Source organism: Polypterus senegalus, chromosome 3 (genome assembly GCF_016835505.1).
Source record: "Polypterus senegalus isolate Bchr_013 chromosome 3, ASM1683550v1, whole genome shotgun sequence".
Lineage (NCBI taxonomy): Eukaryota > Metazoa > Chordata > Cladistia > Polypteriformes > Polypteridae > Polypterus > Polypterus senegalus.
The window spans coordinates 283,596,336-283,619,433 of record NC_053156.1 but is presented as its reverse complement, the minus strand read 5'-3'; positions in this window follow the sequence as shown (position 1 = coordinate 283,619,433).

The following is a 23,098-nucleotide window of genomic DNA, read 5'->3' as shown; positions in this document are numbered from 1 at the left end:
GTGTGTTAAAGAAGTAATGAAAAAGAAAAGGTATTATTTTAATAATAACGTAACGTGATTGACATTGTCATTGTCATGAGTGTTGCTGTCATATATATGTATATATATATACATATATATATACACACACACACAAACATATATATACATATACACACATACTGTATATATACATATACAGTATATGCATACATATGTATATACCTGTATATGTGTGTGTATATATATATATATATATATATATATATATATATATATATATATATATATATATATATATATATATATATATATATATATATATATATTGTCAAGGACGCCAGGGGCAACAACCTGGCCAGGACACCTTGAAGGACCGGAGGAGGGTCTACGTGCACCCTGGATCAAATGGGGGTCGCCTTCCTGGTTGATTTGGGGCCCACGGGCTCAGAGCTTTGAAGCTCTACCGCCACACCAGGAAGTGCTAGGGGAAAAAAGAGCAGGGACACCCAGAGTGCTTCCGGGGATGCAGCCGGCACTTCCGCCCACCTGGAGCACATCCGGGTGATAATAAAAGGGGCCGCCTCCCTTCATTCAGGGCGAGAGTCGAGAGCGGAGTGGACTGAGCCTACTGGAGGAGGCAAGGAGGCGGCCTGAAGTGAAGAAGGCATTGTTGTGGCCAGGACTTTGGGGACTTTTGGGGGTTTTGTGATGCACTTTTGTAAATACTATTGTAAATAAACATGTTGTGGGTGACATGAATGTGTCCGCCTGTCTGTGTCCGGGCCAGCTCCCACAATATATATACATACACACACACACACATATATATATATATATATATATATATATATATATATATATATATATATATATATATATATATATATATATATATATATACACATATATAAACATATCCACATATACATATATATATATACATATCCACATATATATATATATATATACACACACCATAGACATGGACATGAATATTGTAAACTCAAGCTCTTTAATTTCTGAAAAAAAAATGCATTTAAACTGCATTTCAATTCAAATCAGAATCATCATCCGTGGCTAAAATTGGCCAGACTTAAAAATAAAGTGGTATTCTAAGTACTTTACGTACATGTTCAGAATGGTATTGTCTTTAAATAATAATAAGAAAAATTTCAACATAAAGTGCAGTTTTTCATCTCAAAAAAATAAGGCAGAAACATAAAAGTTAATTTGACCAGCTTCACCTTTAAACTCTGAGTAACCACAGCCAAAATTATTTTGTATATTAGGCTAAAACAGTGTGATCATTGGACATTTTGTAATTAGATGTAATTAGAATTACTAACAGTCACGGAAGTCCAATGATCCCCAATAAGAGACACAAAGTCCGTTTTCTGTAATGCATGTACTTTTGCTTGATGTTCAGTGTCATAAAGGTGTTGAATTTTACTTGAAATAGTCTCTCGGCATGGCAGTTGAAAAGTTGGATGATCTGACGCTAACTGTAGCACATTTTCCAACCCCCTATCTTCCAGCACTGTTAGTGGTCTACAGTCCAAAGCAATCCATTTTGCGAGAGAATTTGTAAGTTTGACCGATGTTGACTTACTAATTTTGGTCCTGAAGCCAGTCATTTCATCAGTTTTGGGCTGCCGACACCTATTGTTGGTACTCAAACTCTTACTGCTAGTGCTAACAGCATACACAGTTTCTGTGTTCGCTGTAACATGTTTTGCATTTAGATGGTACCGTAAGGTTAAAGTGCCTTGGTGTTATGCAAACTCCTTTTTGCACAGTTTACACAAAACCACGCTTTTATCAAGGCTTCCGTCGGGTAGTCTTTTGAAATGAAAATTTCCTCCAATCAGTCCTAGCAATGCGCTTTCTTCCGACTCTTATATTTTTGTAGCTCTGATGTGTGCATCAATGTAATCGGTGTACCAGGAAATCATGCATTGAGAGAAGTTCCCCTTTGCTTGGAATGCAAAGTGTGATTAAATGCGTTATTTTTTAACACGTTATGGAGCACATGCATTGAAGTTTCTCAGTTGTGCTTGTGCTAAGAAAAGGAAACATTTTAAAAATAATGTAACATGATTGTCAATGTAACCATTTGTAAGTAGAGCCTGGAGGATTCAGAGTGTGGAAAAACTCTAGAGACAGCGTGTGTATTAACTTGTGGATTTATCTGTGAATATTTGGTGGCAGCGTGACAAAGTTGCTTCCGCAAGACCGCGTTAGCTGCGGAGCTCAACTCAGAGCGAAATGAGGTGAATGGGAGGGGAGATGATGACGCGACTCCCCCACCCACCTCAACTGTCATTCCCCCCACAAACACAGTCTCTCGGAATTTGCATAAGCACAGCCCTTCACCAGCAATTTTAACTTAGTTACAAAGTGATCAAAACTCTTGTTTATACCCTGCGTCCTCTCATTAAACTTGTATCCCGCATTAGTCGTGGGCATGACAAACACCAGCAGCAGCCTGTCCATGAACTTAATTTAAACTTATGTTTACACCGTGCTTTGTTTCCGCAGTAGCTGCACTTATGAATATGCTTGCATGTGTCACTCACTCGCTCTTATTTTTTCGCTGCCTTCTCCATTGTATAATGCATGTTTTCTTCAGCGCTTTTTGGAGCTCTTCCTTGTTTTCTACGTACTGCGCTCACAGTCAGTTCACGTGATGAGGCGTGATGATGTCACATGAAACTCCACCCCCACGGCCATCGAGCTGAACTCCATTACAGTATATGGAGAAAAAGAGGTTCCAGTTATGACCATTACGCATAGAATTTCGAAATGAAACCTGCCCAACTTTTGTAAGTAAGCTGTAAGGAATAAGCCTGCCAAATTTCAGCCTTCCACCCACACTGGAAGTTGGAGAATTAGTGATGAGTGAGTGAGTGAGTGAGTGAGTGAGGGCTTTGCCTTTTATTAGTACAGATACACAGAAACAAAATAATCCACACTGTTAACATAGGAAAACAAGCAGAACAGAACAAAAAAAAAAGCTGGAGTCAGGGGTGGACCCTTAGTGAAACACAACAGTTATAATTTTATCTAGATAGTATGACTGCAATACAGTCTACCCATTGTAACTTCCATTGAGTCCTATACTATTTGTCTTTGACCTCCACCTCACTAACCTAACAGTTGCATGTTGTTATTAAAATTTAACGAGTGGGTTGAAACTGATATCCACTCATAAATAAAGCCTCTCAGAGCACCTTCTGTAAAGGTTCTTTACCTTGGAGAGAGAGAGAGGTTAGGAGCAGGCGCTGATACAGCCCATTGCTGCACCCACCACATGACAAACCAACTCAGGAACCCAGATTAGGACCCAACTGCAGCCATGTGCCGGGTGACACCTCAGCACCACACTAGTTCAGACGGAATGGAACAGTGTGAGTATTTTTATGGTGGCTAGAGTGGCAATTCTGCCATCAACTCCCAGGTTTTTCCCTGCAATATGGAGGACCTATGGCCAGGGCTGGATGCAGAGTAATGTCATACCCAATTGAAGGTTAAGGGCCTTGCTCAAGGGGCCAACAAAGTATAGCTACTTTTAGTGTTTATGGGACTCGAACCGGCAACCTTCCAATTGCCAGTGCAGATACCCTAGCCTTAGAGCCACCACTCCACCCACCTCGAAGGTACCTTTTATTTTTCAGTCACTCAGATATTTTTATTGATGCCATGGCAAGGGTTCCCTGGGAGTGTCCATGATGAGCCAGTTCCTCAGTGTGCAAAGAGAAGAAATGAAGAGTTTGTTGGTGGATGTCTATTGGGTGTTAGCGGGCATCCCCTTTCTGCTTGTATTCATAAATAACCCTCAGGTGGTGGGCCAAAGAACATGACAACACATTAGCAAACCCTCAGCATGATAAGTGTAGTTATGAAAAACATGCTGCTGCTGCTGTCTTTGTAGATAGTAATGTTTTCTGTTTTTTTTTTTTCAATTTTTGCATTGCTTTATACTCAGATTATGCTGTATATATATTTTAGAGATAAATACATGGTGCACTGTCCAAAGGAGTGTGGGAACTTTTAATACTTGGTAGAACTTTATTTAAAGATGCTTGAATAAATTACAAATATCCACCATGCCTTCCAAGTAGTGTCAAGTTGTAACTATGTGTAGGAATGAGAGTGAAATAGGCTGTGATGTGCAGGTTTATTGTCTTAATTGTATCATTTCCATCAATCTCTCCATCCATCTTGTTTTAACCCACTTATACTGAGCAGTATCTCTTTGAAGCTGGAGCTATTTTGCCTTTCTATCTATCTACAACAACAACAACAACGTTTATTAATACAAAAAGTAGCTCAAAGTGCTTTACATACTGAAGAAAAGAAAAATAAAAGACAAAATAAGAAATTAAAATAAGACAACATTAGTTAACATAGAAAAGGAGTAAGGGTCTGATGGCCAGGGTGGACAGAAAAAACAGAAAAAAACTCCAGACGGCTGGAGAAAAAGAAAAAAATTCTGCAGGGGTTCCAGGCCACGGGACCGCCCAGTCCCCTCTAGGCATTCTATCTAACATAAATGAAATAGTCCTCTTTGTAGTTAGGGTTCTCATGGAGTCACTTAGACTTCTGGATGATGGATGCCACCAAAAGGACAGAAGAGAGAGAGTAGGGGTTAGTACAGATTTTAGAGCCACCATGAATAGTTATTATAATGAGTTGGATATACAGAGTATCAGGATTTTAATTACAGTGAAATTATGAGGAGGTCATGTTAAAGTAATGTGTTTTCAGCAATTTTTTAAAGTGCTCCACCGTATCAGCCCGGCGAATTCCTATTGGCAGGCTATTCCAGATTTTAGGCGCATAGCAGCAGAAGGCCGCCTCACCACTTCTTTTAAGTTTTGTTCTTGGAATTCTAAAGAGAAACTCGTTTGAGGATCTGAGGTTACGATTTGGAATATAACGTGTCAGACATTCAGATATATAAGATGGGGCGAGATTATTTAAGGCTTTATAAACCATAAGCAGAATTTTAAAGTCAATCCTGAATGACACAGGTAACCAGTGTAGTGACATCAAAACTGGAGAAATTCCCAGTTAGGATTCTAGCAGCTGCATCCTGCACTTGTTGCAAATGATTTATGTCTTTTTTGGGTCATCCTGAGAGGAGTGCATTACAGTAATCTAGTCAACTGAAAACAAAAGCGTGATCTAATTTCTCAACATCTTTCAATGATATCCATCCATCCATCCATTTTCTAACCTGCTGAATCCGAATACAGGGTCACAGGGGTCTGCTGGAGCCAATCCCAGCCAACACAGGGCACAAGGCAGGAACCAATCCTGGGCAGGGTGCCAAACCACCACAGGACACACACAAACACACCCACACACCAAGCACAGACTCGGGCCAATTTAGAATTGCCAATCCCCTTAACCTGCATGTCTTTGGATTGTGGGAGGAAACCGGAGCGCCCGGAGGAAACCCACGCAGACACGGGGAGAACATGCAAACTCCACGCAGGGAGGACCCGGGAAGCGAACCCGGGTCTCCTAACTGCGAGGCAGCAGGGCTACCACTGCGCCACCGTGCTGCCCTTTCAATGATATAAGAGGTCTAACTTTTGCTCTGTTTCTTAAGTGAAAAAATGCTGTCCTAGTGGTCTGATTAATATGTGATTTAAAATTCAGGTTGCAGTCAACAGTTACCCCTAAGCTTTTTACCTCCATCTTGACTTTTAATCCTAATGTATCCAGTTTATTTCTAATAGCCTCATTGTATCCATTATTGCCAATGGATTATTATAATCTATCTATCTATCTTTTTAATTTTATTGAATTTATTAAAATCAGATAACACTCCATGCACATATCTCGAGTTTAACAAAAAGAAAAAAAAAAGGTTTGAAGCAAACCAACTTCCACCCCTGAGAAAGAGAGCTAGGCCAGCAGTGTAAGACTTTATGTTATTAAAGACAAATGAATACATAAAATACTAAATGAGTAAAGATAAATGGAGTAAAAGAGGGGAGGGAACCTGCTTCCTCAATTTAAATGCTTATTCTAAAATGTTATTGATTAGATCCTGCCAGGTTTTGAAAAAGTTTTGTAGAGATCCTCTAAAGGCAAATTAGATTTTTTTCAGTTTCAAATAATATATAACATCAGTTACCAACTGACTTAACAGCGGTGAGTTAAGATTCTTCAAATTGAGCAAGATAAGTCAATGTGCTGATTGTGTAGTAAAGGCAATTATAGTTTGTTTGTCCTTCTCCACTTCAAGCCCATCTGGAAGTCCACCAAACACAGCTGTTAGTGGATTAGGAGGTATTGTGACATCCAAGATGTCTGAAAGGCATTTGGTCCAAAATTATGTTAATTTGGTGCAGGCCCAAAACATGTGGCCTAGTGAGGCTGGAACTTGATTGCAACGTTCGAAGGTTGGATCTTGCATAGGAAATCTATCTTCTATCTATCTATCTATCTATCTATCTATCTATCTATCTATCTATCTATCTATCTATCTATCTATCTATCTATCTATCTATCTATCTATCTATCTATCTATCTATCATAGAGTGCCCCTTTCCTATCTATCTATCTAAGGCTGGAGCAACACCTCAGCTCACCTAACCTGCATCTTGTTGAACTATGGAAGGAAATCGGAGCAGCCTGAGGAAACTCAGATGAAGAGAGCATGCAAAGTTGTTTTTTTGTCACTGTTGGAAAGGCTTCTATATGTGCCTTAGCAAACAATGACACCATGCCATTATTAAAAGAAATGGATTTGTTTTTTGAATAGAAAAGCGATTTTCTATTACTGCATGTGTTGTGATATTTTGTGTTTGAGTTTGAGGTATTTTTTATACTGTCACATATTGTGGTATTACATTTTGATGTTGTGCTTACTTCATATTTTTTATAACTTTTTTTCATTCCGCAGGAGGATTAAATCATCACCTTATAATGAAAGTTTTGTGCATAGACTAATTTCCAATCAACTTGTGTTGCTTTCTTGTAGGCGACATTAGAGACAGAGTAGACCAAGTGGTACTTTATGCTCACTCATAAACTGGCTGCTTAAGAAGGGCTTGGGGAAATGCACAAAACAGTAGCTCATACTTTATGTATGTGAATCATAACGTCACTTGTTAATTGTTAAGTTTCATTGTTTTTGGAAAACGCACCCCTGAACACCAAAGGCAGGAATGCATGTACTGATGGACAGTGGAGTGGATGGATAAATAGACAAATGGAAGTATGTGTGCTGTCTTATCTTTCCTAACCACCATTGATTGTTTTTTTCTCCATTTTAATTAAGGCCAGGGTTCCCTGTCAAAAGATATGCATCAAAGCAGTCTAAACAGGAGATTGCAGCACTTCACATGCAGAAAATAGAAAACGAAATTTGATTGACAGGTAATTTGAGCACACTGGTATTTAGAGATGGTGCTGTTACATTTAGTTTAGGTTTCCTTTCACATTCAGTTACTGAGCCTATAAGAGAAGAATTTGTTATTGCAATTTATAAACCCGGATCAATGTTTGAAAGGCCAGTTTACAGCCAGAAGTGGACAAGAAGGGCCTTAGACAGCCTAATGTGCTTTCTAAATCTAATCAAGAAGAACACATTTTAGCCTGGCTGCTTGCGTGAACAAGCCATTAAAGCAACAAAGAGCTCTCTGACACAATATACCATTTCCATCTTTACAGTGCAGGTAGACACAAGGAAGAAGGGTAAAAATGATTATTACTAACTTCATTTAAAAATATTTCCCTGTACCCTTTGATTTTATTCTTTTCAGAGTTGAAGGAAGATTCAGCAGCAAACACAAGACAAGGACCTCACTTGGATGGGGTAAAAGTCCATCTTGTAGCTTGTCAGCTTTCCAGGGATTACAGTGATACTAGCACAAGAAATAGAAAATGTAAGATAATGTTACACATAATATTTACTGCATATAAGCTTAGCATGTCAGCACAACCTTGTGTCCCAAATAACTTAGAACATCCTCAAACAGGTTTGACTTTGGTTTAAGTTGTAGGGGCGGACTCTGTGTGCATGTGACAGCTGTCAACCAATGAACACTCAGCCAGAACAAAGAAGCAATGAGGAATAAGCAATGCAGGTGTTTTGGACCTCGCAAACAGAAGCGAGGTTCATGTGTCTTAAGTTTTGTTTTACATATCATGGCAGAATGGAAAAAAAGTCTGAAGTAACTACAGTAAGCCGCTCTAATTCAGGGTGGTCATAAGAAATTAAATTATTTACGTCATGAAGCAGAAGTACATAATTCACAAGAATAGTTGTGTAATATTTGATATTAGACCATTAGAACAATCCAGACAAGAACAGGCCATTCAGCCCAACAAAGCTTGCCAGTCCATTCTACCATCCAAATCGAGTTTTAAAAGTCCCTAAAGTCTTACTGTCTTCCACACTGCTTGGTAGCTTATTCCAAGCGTCTATGGTTCTCTGTGTAAAGAAAATCTTCCTGTCGTTTCTGCAAAATTTACCCTTAACAAGTTTCCAACTGTGTCCCCGTGTTCTCGATGAACTAATTTTAAAATAACAGTCTTGATCCACTTATCTAAATCCCTTCTTAATTTTAAACACTTTGACCATGTCACCTCTTAATCTTCTTTTGCTTAACTCTTTCAGGGCTAATGCTGACTTTTGTTAAAATTCAGGGGTAGAGGATGGAAATCGGCTGTAAACAGAGACAAAACTCACCCTTATGTTTTAGTTCAATTCTTCTTTGCTTGAAGGAAAGTTATGTCGCTTTGTTGATTTTATTTATTTATTTATTTATTTATTTATTTATAAAGCACTTTAAAAACAACATCAAGGCTGAACAAAGTGCTGTACAATAAAAACCCAACACATCAGACACATAGTAACTAAGGGTAAATGAAACAGAAACACATAAACACATAAGAACTGAAGAGATTCTTAATATAAAGTATACACATAGCCAACATATCATACTGGGTTAAAAGCCAGAGAGTAAAAATGTGTTTTTAAATAAGATTTAAATACAGCTAGTGAAGGAGCCTGCCTAATGTGCAACGGCAAATCATTCCAGAGTTTTGGGACTGCAACTGAAAAAGCCTGATCACCTCAGAGTTTGCATCGTGCTTTGGAAACACGTAAACGCACCTGGTCTGCTGACCTGAGAGAGCGAGATGGTACATAAGGGTGCAGCAGTTCCAACAAATAAAATGGGGCACAACCATTAAAGGATTTAAAAACAAATACAAGGATCTTAAAATGGATTCGAAAATGAACTGGAAGCTAGTGAAGGGAAGCCAAAATCGGGGTAATGTGCTCATGCTTTCTTGTGCCAGTTAAAAATCGAGCAGCAGCATTTTGCACCAGCTGTAGGCGAGCAATGGAGTCCTGGCTAATTCCAAAAAGAAGCGCATACAGTAATCTAGACAAGATGTTATAAAAGCATGGATCACTGTTTTAAGGTTGCACTTAGACAAAACAGGCTTGATTTTTGACAGCCGCCTCAAATGGAAAAAGCAAGATTTTACCACTGCGTTCACAAGGCTATCAAGTTTTAAGTTTTAAGATTTGACCTCGATTCCCTGCACGTGCATGAGTAGTGAAGAGCAAACAGCCTCTAAAATGGCAGCGACATCTGGCAAGATTAAAGCAAATGTGCACAACAAAATACTCCATGGACGTTTTACGTATTATTACTGAATCGGACTCTGAGCTTGATGCAAGTGATCTGGAGATGGAAAACGAAAGTGAGGTACCATTATTAGCCTGTCGGTCCCCAGCTAATTGTGGTGCTGAACATGTTCATGTAGCGGACATGCCTAGGAGGACTACCACTTATGATGACAAGAGTTACAAACCACATTGCGTTAAATTGCGACTGCCACTGTCACCCACCTGCTGTGTGAAGAGAGAGAGGTAGCCAGCCTGCCATGTTTTCCTTCTGGCCATCGAGTCACCCCTGCACAGCCACTGCTGCCAGAGATGCCGAACAGGCACCAACAGCACCCACAGCACGTAGCAACACACATTTTATGTTGATTTATGTGTGAAACCAGTGCATTGGATGCGTTTCAGAAAACTGAATTTTTTGGAAAAAATATTCAGTCCTCAAAGAGTTAAACTGAAAAGGCTCAACCCTTTCACTCTTTCTTCATAATTCAATCCCTGCAGCTCTGGAATGAGTCTGGTTGCTCTTGTCTGGACCTTTTCTAGCTCTGCTATGTCCTTTTTGTAGCTTGGAGACCAAAACTGCACACAGAACTCCAAATGAGGCCTTACCAGTGTGTTATAAAACTTGAGCAGAACCTCCTTGGACTTGTACTCCACACATCAAGGTGCTATATAAGCTAACATTCTGTTAGCCTTTTTAATGGCTTCTGAACACGGTCCAGAAATTGATAACGTAGAGTCCACTATGACTCCTAAATCCTTCTCATAAGGTGTACTCTCGATTTTCAAACCTCTCATTGTGGTGGTCTTCAGAACTCAGAGGATATATGTGGATTGTAATGTGGACTCATAAATAGCCCAGAAAGAAATAGCCATAAAGCAGGCCAGGACCTTCACTGGCTAGCCCTGCAGGGCCATCTTCATGTATGGGCACGATGGACACTGGCTGGGGGCCTCGGAAGCATAGAGGATCACAATGTTTCTGATGTCTATGCATGTTTGCTTATCAGAACAGGGACCCACAATGTTTCTGATGCCTGTACATGTTTCTGTTTTGCTATCAAAACAGGGGCCTTTGCACACTACTTTGACCTTTGATGCTGTTAATTTGGCCCTGCAGCCCTGAAACGTTTCACACCAACCCAGATAGTACCACAACTAATATCTTCCATCTTCTGACCTAGTAGTCCCAAAATGGGGGAACTAGCTTTTAGAATTCAAAAATGTCCCAATATATTGAAATTCGTTAAGAGAGAAAGCGGGAGCCGTAAAACTCTGGCATGAAGACTAAAGGGCCACAAAGAATCTTTATAAATAATGGTTTTTCAGACAAAGCTTGAAATGGAGGATACAATTATCTACATCTCCCATCATGAAGATCTTTGAGAGGCTGGTCCTGGACCATATTGGTCCTCTTGTGGTAGACCACTTGGACCCACTGCAGTTTGCCTATTGGACAAATATTGAAGTGAAAGATGCAATTATCTATCTGTTCCATGAGGCTTATTTTCACCTGGACAAATCTGGTAGCACTGTGAGAATGATGTCTTTTGATTTCTCCAGTTCCATCAATACCATCCAACCTTTCCTGTTAAGTGGTACGCTCAGAGGTACACAGGTGGATGAGCCTATGGTGTCCTGGATAATGGCAGACCAAAGCCTGTGAGGCTCAAGAACTATGTTTCTGATATGGATGTGGGCAACACTAGACCACCACAAGGAACAGTCCTGCCACCAGATCAAAGAACTGGCAGAAATTCACAGATGATTCTCCACTCATTGGATTATCAAAATAGAGTATAGGATTCAGGTGGATAAATGTGCTTCTTGGTGCAGAAAGATTTGTCTGAAACTTGACATCAGCCATACCAAGGAACAGTTATTTGACTTTTACTTCACAAAACAGCCCTCATGTCCAGTCACAATTCAGGGAGTCACTACATCAGCTAGTGGCTGTAAAGATGGTGCATTGAGGAGCCTTATCACCTATCATAATACGAGATTAACTTTTCTCGATAGGCAACTTCCCTCAGTCCATTAATTATTTCTTCTCCCTGAATGGGAAAAAGAATAGGAACTGGGGTGAGCCTCCTTCTGTGCCATCCTTCGATAACAGCCTTCAGCCCAGTTGGGATGCCAGTCCATCTATTATGTATCTCACAGTAACTTATTACTCTTTTGCTGAATTTCCTAAATTGCTCTGTCCAAAATGTGAACTGTACTCCCCTTAAAGGGGAGTCTGTTGTCCTATAGGTGTAAGTATACTGCAGAGTTATGATTTAGCTTTCCTATTTTATGTCCATTGTTAGTTTGGTAGTTGCTCCATCTCACCAGTGAGCCTGTGTACACAGTGTTGATTTGCTTATGTATGGTTGTTGGCTCTTTTGAGTATACCAGTTTTTGTATTGGGTTGGCTCATAGCCTATGAATGGATTTAATTTTTTTGATTGACCTAACAGCATATTTTGGATTGTGAGAGAAGTCTGTAACTGAAGAGAGGGAAAAATGCTGCCTATGGCACCACCATGACTCTCCACCAGAATTCATTGTTTATCTGTGGTGTCTCTGGAGAACCTCTCCTTGAGGTTGGCAAAGACCTTTGTTTGGGTCCCCATGCTGCTCCTACAATCCTCTTGGTAAAGCGGCATTTGAATTTGTTACTTTGTTACTCATGAGATCTTATGTCTCCCATGACACCTTGAGAAATTAAATTTAAGCTCACAATTCATTTGTTTAAGGTGGAATTTGTAATGGCTTAGTACTCTGTGTTTTTTAGGTGATTTGACATATAACATGTGAAGCACCTATTGAGGCAGCCATGTCTATTTGCCTGTCTCTTCATATAAAACAACTGAACCCCTCTGTGGACTGATTTACTTTAAATATGGCAAACTTATTCTTCAAGAAAAGTTTCCAAGACAGTACAGTATTTGAGTAGATTATAACATTAGAACAATCTAGATGAGAACAGGCCATTCAGCCCAGCAAAACTTGCCAGTTCTATCCACTTAATTATTCTAAAATAATCTTGAAAGCCCTCTAAACTCTTACTGTCTACCACACTACTTGGTAGCTTACTTCATGTGTCTGTGGTTCTCTGTGTTAAAAAAAATAAACCTCCTGATATTTTTATAAAAATTTGTCCATAACAAGTTTCCAACTGTTTCCCCATGTTCTTGATGGACTAATTTTAAAAGCCTCCATCCAGTGTAAAATTTCTCTTCATAATGTCTCCTCTCAATCTATTTTTGCTTAAACTGAAAAGGCTGAGCTTTTTTAATCTTTCCTCATAAATCATCCCCTGTACCCCTGGAATCACCCTAGTCACTCTTTTCAGGACTTCTTCCAGTATTGCATTGTCTTTTTTATAACCCAGGGCCTCATGTATAAATGGTGCATACGCACAAAAATGTTGCATACGGACGTTTCCACGTTTAAATTGCGATGTATATAACCTAAACTTGGCGTAAAGCAACGCATATTTTCACGGTAGCTCCAGCCCTGGTGTATGCAGGTTCTCCGCTTGGTTTTGCAACCTGGTGGCACCCAGCATCAAAGTAGTGCTACTGTTCCTTCTTCTTCTTCTTCTTTCAGCTGCTCCCGTTAGAGGTTGCCACAGCAGATCATCTTTTTCCATATTACTCTCACTGCACCACTCGGATTATTTATATCACTGTATCTGAGTGAGGAATCACCACTCTACAGTAGCTGACTGGAAAGAGAATTATTGGTATACAGCATCTAGCACATGCTGCCTCAGCCATGCTGTCTATTGAACTGCTCTCATACGGCAAACGCTTCAGAGCCTTTCTTCGCGGTTCAGAAACAGTTTCACCCCAAGAATTATGAACTCACTCAATCAGTCCATCAATTGTTCCTTCTAGAACGCTTTGTACTTATAAGTACAATTACCTCACTGTAAACTTGCGATACAGTTATAATATTGCACAACCTGAGCCACTTTATAAAGTGCGTATTTACATATGATGACAATGTCATTTTTAAGATGAAATGCAGCAAAATATGTTTAATATATTATACAGATAAAACTTTAACTTCATTTAAATAATCTGTATTGTTAATAATTAAACATGTGAGGACACAGTGCCACAGCACTAGCGAGGAGATGGCGCTTCATTCACGGATTGTTCCTGCCTCACGCTGTATTCTTGCTGGGGCTGGCGCAATAAGGGAAGGATAGATGGCTGGAATAATTAAACATGTTCAACAAAGATATTTCAATTTTCTTTAAAAGGTTTGAAGAATCACGTTCTAAGCTTACAGGTGGCTTAACGTCTATTACAGAGCTGATTGTGTGGCGATTGGGTACTTGGAGAATGAAAAGGAAAGAAGGAAAGACAGGAATTGGAGGTTAATACGTTTGAAAAAGAAAGTGCTGTGGAAATAAATTATTTCATTAAAGGTCGAGCACGGCGCAGCAAGTATCTTGCATGAGGCATGAACAATCACTGCGCCACCGTGTTCCCATGTTTAATAACATGCTTTAAATTCTATCATCATGAAAATGATATCAAGTATACATCTCAGTATTTTAATTATTCAGAGAGCTGTAATATCAGCAGTGTAATGGATTCTGTGTCCTGTCGGAAGAAGAGAAAGCCCATTTAAGAAGCAAGTAGTGATTCACACACATAGAGCACATAGAAGATCAAATACAAAACAAAGCATTAAACATGCTACTTTAGTTACAATGGGATTTGAGAAACTAGTAAATGAAACGATTCTAAGATGATGTTTATGATGTTCTACTTTAATGATAAAATAAACTTCATGATTAAAGTGGAAATTTTGAGATTAAAGTTGACATTTCGTGCTTTTTTCTCACTGTGTGCATAATTTTTTTTCTGTACCCTAACAAGCTTTCATATGATACTCAGATGGTGGGTTACGATTCGCCTTTTCACGGCAACTTTGATATCTGACAACTTCTATTTTATTTCGGGCACTGTGTGACTTTGTGAACTTGACCTTTTGAGTTTCTCTGACACTCTATGTCACTCGATCAACTTCCTTTTGTTGTTTATACCACTGTTTAAACCAGCAAATACTACACTTTTCCTTTCCTCCACTTGGTATTCACTGAAATTCTTCTATTTCTCCCCATGCTTTTGCCATTGCCTTTTCACAGAACGCTGAGCTTAAGGGCTATTTATATTTACTTGCATTATAAAAGAGGCGTAATTCTGGGAGGAGACGGGGCGGGACAGCAGGCGTGTGCATGTGCGTTACTTTTCACACATGCACCAGGATTTATGTAGCGGAAGAACATGGAAGTTGCCGTCCGCACAGATTTATGTATCTGGATTTTTTTGTGCTTACGCACATTTCCGCTTTTGTCCATATGCTATGTTTTAGTGTGAATTCTACACACGGCATTATGCATGAGGCCTCTGGAGACCAAAACTGAACACAGTACTCCGGATGGGCTCTAACACAGCTTGAGCATCACCTCTTTGGTCTTCTACTCTACACATCAGGGCGATATATAACCTAACATTCTGTTAGCCTTCTTAATGGCTTCTTGGGGTGTACTGTTTAAAATTTTTTAAATCTCATATTGAAAAGCACTGATGCATTTGTGATCTCATCTATTTTTAAATGGAGAAATATGCTGTGCGACTTCAGCTATGTATTTGTATGTTTCAATTTTTCCTTATCAACAGTTACACAAACTTGTATATTTTATAGATTTTACTCTTTTTTTCACCTCTGATAGTTACAATTAATGACAAACAGATCCCCAGTACAATGATGAAATACCAGAAGATTTCGCACAACGATAGGAATTTGCTGTCACTGACTGATTGTGCACAGCCCTCTATTGGCAAGTCCCGCTCGGTACGCAGAAACTCTGTATGCATCTCCCTCCTCTCAATACTTTAAATTGTAACAGATATGTTAAATGATCTAGACAATGTATAGAATGCAAACAAGAAAAACAAATGGTTTTCTACATTCTGCAGATGCAAGAAAACAACACTGTTTTTTTCCACCCTTAGACCCTAAAAAACATTTTAATGAATTTTGTGTTTTGAATTTGAGAAATTGCCTGCAAAATTTATTTTAGTGTGATTTTCATGGAAATTATTGTGAATCAACCTTGCCTGTTTCACTCATCACTAGTGTGTACAGTACACTAAGTATTTTATAAAATGTAATATTTATATTAATATAATATATTATTATTATTATTATTAATATAATAATATATTTATTATTAACTTATTATACAACTCTGTGACTTTACATAGCAATATACAAAAATAAATGCATTTGAAAATTAATTGAAATTGTGACTTCATTTTGTCCTCTGTGTGTGAATATTGATGTGTGCCTGAATGTGCCCTCTTTTGGACATGATCTCTAATAAAAGAACAGGCCACATCACAATGCAGCCAGGATTACCTCTGTCCCATGTGGATGGGTGTGGGAATGACAGGTATTCCTGATATCAAAAGAAAGTTTGAGGCACCAAACGGTTCATCCCTTTGATTGTTTACGAACAAAGGAAAAGAAATTACAGTAAATTCTTTTTCGTTTATCTCATATATGGGAAATAAGACGAGGTGTCAATTGTAGTTGTTTCTAGTGGAGCTTCATCCATTGCTCGTCAGTAAAAAACACTTCCTTTGAAGGCTGGACCAGAAGGGGTGGGTCAAATTCCTTCACCAGGCAGCTTCTTGGTACTATGCGGAAAGAAAAAGTCAAGGTTAGCAGCAGCACTCTCTCTTGTCTCAGCAGGTTACTATACACTTAAACTGAACATGTGAGGGGGTCCTCCAGCGCACATGCATGACACTCATTACAATTTTAGGCTGGCTGTAAAACTCATGTTATCTTATCAAAAAGAACAGTTATCTAAAATCAGTAAGAATCAAGTGATAATTCATTTAAAACACAATTGGAGGTTGAACTTTTAGTTACAGGTCCACAAGGCTGTGGAATGATCTGTCTGTTAATATCAGAGATTCCCTTTCAGTATCCACTTTAAAATCAGGTTGAAGACTTGTCTACTTTAGTCTGGCATACCCTGACTAGAGCTGGTGATTAGTTGTGCATATTGTGTCTTGGTCTCTTAGCCATTTATACAAGAATATAAACAATACAATAATTATGAACTTTTATTCACCCTGCTTTGTTATGTTTCTCTTCGTGGTATGTTGCTGTTGCACTTGGTACTGACCAATTGTTCTCCTTCCCATGGAAAAGACACCTGAGATCCTTGAAATTAATAGAGATAATGATTCTGTTATTTTCATTTAGAAGGCCCAACACAGACTTTTATAGAATGCCCAGGAGAGGTTGGATGGCCAGTTGGCTGTGGTCTCCAGGAATGTTGTTGTGACTGACTTGTCCTTGTCTCTTATAATTGACTGTTCACCCTCCAGTGGTTGTGTTGCTGACTGCAGTTTTTGTATTCCTCTCCTCTGTTGTCAGCTGGCCATAGTTCAATGATAATGTTCACAGACAAACATTATTAAGATCCATTTATGTTAAGCAGTTTGTAAATGCTTTATTTTACTGCTTTTAAACTCATTTGTATTATTATGTGAATTGGAAGTTTGTATTTGTATATACTTCTATACAACAATAAACTGAATTGAATCACTTTCTTTATACATGTATACCAGATCCAGCTCAGGTATCAAATATCGTCAATTCAATAACAGAGCCAACCTAGCCCAGTTTCATGGTCATGCTGTGATTGTCCTCAAAGAATTACAACCAAATCATGGAACATTTCTGAATATTGTGCCACACTGTGTCAAGACACGCTTACACCATACCATTTACCCAGCTTAAGTAAATAGCTGACACACGTGTATAGGAAAACCTCACATAGATAGTAACCAGACCTAACATGTCACCATGACACTCCTTAGCTTATGTTAGAATAATTTTGTACGAGACAGAAACTAACCAGAATGGAACACAAGATCCATAAAGATCTGTCTGTTTTCTAAAACAGATTATCCAGATAAAGGTTCTGGATAGTCATTTCTTTACCCTAGGGACAGTAAGAATCCCTCCTAGATATGATACCAGTTTACTGAAGAGTGCCTGTCAACTCACTCCTGGTCAGTTTAGACTTAATGAACCCAGTCTGATAGGAAACATAAGATCTGGAGAAGAACTAATACAAGGACAGCAGAGAATGAGTGGTCTCCATGAATACAGTGGCCTGGCCAGCATCTGAAATGTCTGCTACACTACTGTAGTGCCCAATTTGGAACCATGCTTTTACAATCAATGTTACTTAATCTAGTACTGAATCAGCAGGCATTGTGCTAACCCTGTATGGAGTGGTGCTGGGTCATTATTTAACTAGCAAATTTGCTATTATTGTTCATCTGTAATTCTAGAATAATTTTCAAATAAAAAGAGAAATAAACAAAGACATAGGAAAATATCCAACAATTTACAAACACTGTGCCATTTCATTAAGCACAGTGATATTTCACTGTATATTAAGGACAGCAATGATTTAATTGGATTGCCTCTGTCATTCACAGCATTCTTCTACTGGGGGTAGAAAAGTCTTCTGGTCTGAGATTTGATGCTACAGTATTGTATGACAGATTATAATGGTTAGTACCTTGACAACATTTTTGCAGACTGTAATTAAGCAGTCATTGGAATAAATCTCTTCATCTTAAATGATCCTTATGGAAGTGCCTGACTTTCCAAAATAGAGAAAGGCCAGGTCAATAGGTAGCAGCATTTTGTTCCTAAATAGAACTGAGGGGATTAGGAAGATTGTTTATGCTCTGAATGGAGATCATTTTCTGAGTAAGTTAAAAGGTGAACGCTGGGTTGGATTTTTATCCAGACCAGTCCACCACAAACATTCTTGTACTTCAATGCATGTTCAGATAAACATCCCTATTGATTTGTTAGTGAAGTAATGCAATATGCTCACTGACATAAAAGCAAAGGCTGTACAGATGCTGCACCGTCATTCGACTTCCACAGATTCTCCTACATCCACAGGTGTGATGGATGAAACCTGTGCAAGGTGGGAGGACCACCAGACCCAAAGGCCTTCCTCATTAGACCTTAACATATACACTATATGTTGTCACACATGTGCACTTGGGAGCCAGCTAAAGGGCTCAAAATAAATTAATTCCCGGTCAGACCAGGAGGTGGCAGAGTGCACTAATTCTTTCTCTCAAATGATCAAATGCGGGAAATTCCTCCTGACTCCCATGACGTCACTTCCAGTCCCGTCCCAGAAGATGTTACTTCTGGTTCTGTCCAGAAGATGTCACTTTCAGACCAGCAGGAGAGCCCTCCTCCTAATGACAATGTAATTTCCACATCCCAAGAAGTCGTAGTCTGATGATCTCATTTCCAGTTCTGGTACCAAAATCCATCCTCTTCCGGCTTTTCAACTATATATCCACCATGTTTCCTAACCTGTTCAGTTCTCTTTTGAACTGTTGTCTTTAAAGACCATTTTTCTCATTTTTTGCATTTACAGCCACTTCCAATTATACGGGAGTTTGCTCCAAACCCTTTTTGTTGTGTCAAGGCTTGTTTATTTACTACAATGTGTGTATGTATATATATATATATATATATATATATATATAATATACTGTATATATTTAAATTCTGAAAACAGAAATACAAATTTTGTGCATTTTTTGGTTATGGTGTATCCTGTGATATTATAAATGTCTCAAGAAAATATTGTAACAGAGTGCAGAACACTCTTCACAGATAGCACTGAAAGACGGTGGTTTGTGAGTAGTTCACAGTTTGGGGTACAAGTGTGTGAGGGTACAGATTGGCTCCATGCTACCAGTTACATCCTGGGAGCCTCTTGAGCTCTATATATCCAATAACGTACCAGAGGGAGGAGCCAGTGGATGATGACACTAACACAAAACAAGAGGTGCTTTTAATAAAATTAATTAAAAATCAAAACAGTGTTCAATAAGTGCAGTGCTCCAACAGTCCATAAAATAAATAATCCATAAAAACAAGGTGAAAGTTCAGGTTAAAATCGTATAAATATGCATTAAAACCAGAGGGTAAAACCAGTGAAAGTGCACTGTTCATTAAAACTCACATGTCCCAGTGCTGTCTTCTCAAAATGCTGATGTCACCACAGCTAAAACCACATGGGATGTAGCAATTGAGGAGTCTCCCAACCGACAGGTGAAGTTAACCATCCTATCTAGGCTCTATTTCCTACCACCCTTACATCGGCTTGTACAGAACAACCTGTCGAGCCACACACTCCTCTCCCACCACTCACTCTCGACTCTTGCAGGAGACTCCATCAGTAGGGCCTCATGCAACAGGAGAGGCATTCCTTGAGCCTCAGGCTCCTTGTACTGTTGCTCTGCTCTCTCTTTTCTGTCGTGCATGGGCTCTCCATCTCTCTCTCTCTCTCTCTATCTATCTCACTCCTATCTCTCTTCACATTTTTTCTTTCCATTCCTTTTAACCTCCACCCTTTCTTTCTCCACTCGTTCGATTGTCCACTTGCACTCCAGTCTATTTTCTTCCTTTTGTCCCTTTCTTCTGATGCCCTTGAGCTTGTTTGTTTTCTTTCTTGTGCTGGCTCTCCCTTATACGCCTCCATGGGTACTGTGTCTCAGTTGTGCACTGCAAGAAGGCGATGAAGCAATCGAGACTGATCGGACCCTCATGTGCAGGTGTGACTTGCCTCAATGACCTCACCAACCTCCCGTGGCTGAACAAGCACTCACACCCACAGAGATTCAATTACTTCTTAAAAAAATGACCACCCTTTTCTGAACTATAGACCCACTGTACCACAGCGGTGAGATGAATGTCTAGATGTTTGAGTGGAAACAGGATGCACAGGGCTAGATATCTGAGTGACGGAAGTCTGAGCATGGCTAGATGTTTGGTTGGAAACAGCCATATCTTATTCCCAGTTCATTTTTGGAGCATTTCCTGGAACCCGTAAGAATGAAAATGAGAAATGATGAGTTTAGTTAAGCTCTTGGAATGCAGTGTTGCTCAGTATTTTTGTTCTACAGTAATGAATGAACCTCTTTTAATTAGGTTCAACTCAGGTTCAGTGAAATCAAGGAAAGGTTCTAGAATTTTGCCAAACTTGGCCAAATCCATTAGCATCAACGGGGAAAGAGAAACTGAACACGTTTTAAATGAAGAATAATGGTCTTTCAAGTGTCCCTGAGGGAATCATCTGCCAATTGTACCTAACTGATTTTTGTTGCCTGAACTGTGAGGCAGCAGTGCTAACCACTGCACCATTATGCCTCCATGAAGAAAAATTAAGATAATTAAAGAAATACTCTATGCAGAAAAAGATATTCTTTAAAAAATATTACTGACCTGATGTAGTTTGTAATGATGGCCTAAAACATTTTCTGTTCTCTTGTTTTCATGCAGAATGTATATTTTTATTATGAAAGAAGGCAATTGCAACCACTGCTGCACAACAACAAATGATGTGAAAAACGTTCATGGAAAAAATAAAACAAATCTCATGTCATTTGTGCCACATAATCCATATTTTAGTTATCCAGTCATATTCTCGAAATGTACAAAATTGTTAACATATGCACTTCAAGAAAAAATCAGTGTGCACATCATAAACAGGAAACACATTCCCATAACACCACCTCTCCGTACAAACAATACTCAAATAGGCTGTGGCATTCAAGAGATTAATGATTGGTATTAACAGGCCTAATGTGTGTCAAGAAAACATTGCCCATGTCATTATACAACCACCACAAAAGGAACTATTGACACAGGGTAGGTTGGGTGCATGGATTCATGGTGATGGTGCCAAATTCTGACCCTACAATTTGTGTGCTTCAGCAGAAATCAAGATTCATTGGACCAGGCAGTGTTTTTCCTGTCTTGCAAGTATCCAGACTTGGTGAGCCTTTGTCCACTTCAGCCTCAGCTTTCTGTTCTTGGTTGGCAGTAGTGGAACTCTACATGATCTTCTGCTTTTGTAGCCTGTCCACCTCAAGGTTCAATTTGCTGTGCATTTGAGATGTTTTTTCTGCTCACCACAGTTGTACAGAGTGGTCATCTGAATTACTGTAGCATTTCTGTCAGCTCAAACTAATTTTGCTATTCTCCTCTGACCTCTCTCATCAACAATGCATTTCCAATTTTCAGGACTACTGCTCATTGGATGTTTTTTTTTTTTTTGTTGCATCATTCTGAGTACATTTTAGAGGCTGCTGTGTGTGAAAATTCCATGAGATCAACAGTTACAGAAATACTCAAACTAGCCCATCTGGCACTTTCAATAATGCCATGGTTGAAATCACATTTTTCCCATTTCTGGTATTTGATGTGAACATTAACACCTGACAAGTATCTACATGATTCAATGCATTGTAATGCTGCTAGAAGATAGGCTGATTATATAATTGCACGTGCTAGCTGGTGTACAAGTGCTCCTAATAATTGTGGTCCCTAGGGGGCACTGTAGCTCACCAAACTCCCAACACAACAGGTTTGGACACATGTTCTCAATATACAAAGGGGTTTTATTGTGTGAAACTCTTATGAGAAAGAGTTTCACACACTAAATTCTCAATTACAAATTCGCAGCAACACTAATACTGTCGCTCTCTGTCTCCTTCTCCTCCACTTCTTGTGCAAGCTTTGTGTTGCTCCTGGAGCTGAGCAAGGCAGATCCTTTTATATAAAACCTGAGAATACTTCCAGTGTCCCAAAACTGTGGCCTGGGATCACATCTGGGTGATCTCTCTGAGGGCTCTCTAGTTCCTTCTCCGTCCCCTGGTTGCACCCTCGGAAACCAACAGGGCTGAGGCAGTGATCTACCATTTCCAACCAAAACCCTGGCTGCAATCTGGCATCTTGGGGAAGACAATGCCCTGTGCAACCTGCTTTCCCCAATTATCCCACTGGCATCCTGGCCAGGTAAGAATCCAGTATTGCTCTCTCCGGGATGCTGGTCCTGGCATGGCATTCCTAACACTATCTATCTATCTATCTATCTATCTATCTATCTATCTATCTATCTATCTATCTATCTATCTATCTATCTATCATGCAGCACATGAAAGAGCCGCCTATTACTGTAAAATAAACAGAGCAAATCTTTAATTTTTATGCTAATTTTACTTTTGTAACCTGCTGTTTGAAAGATAAAACACAAGATAAATGGAAGCCACTTAACAAAGCCAGAAATGGAGATTCTATTTTTGCAAGTGTTTTTGCTCTTGATTAGGAATTTCTTTTTTTTTTTTTTGTTTTGCAGCCAGGCTGTTGAAAGTGCTTGGTAATGTGAAATATATTTGATAGTCTCAATCCTGAGGGTTGATGTGTGATCAACCGCAGTCTTAAATTCTGCATTGATGGTTTTTAAATTAAAGCTGCTCTAAATGTACAGTATACCAGTAAAATGAATTTAAACCACACATTTTAATTTCCTTGTAAAAC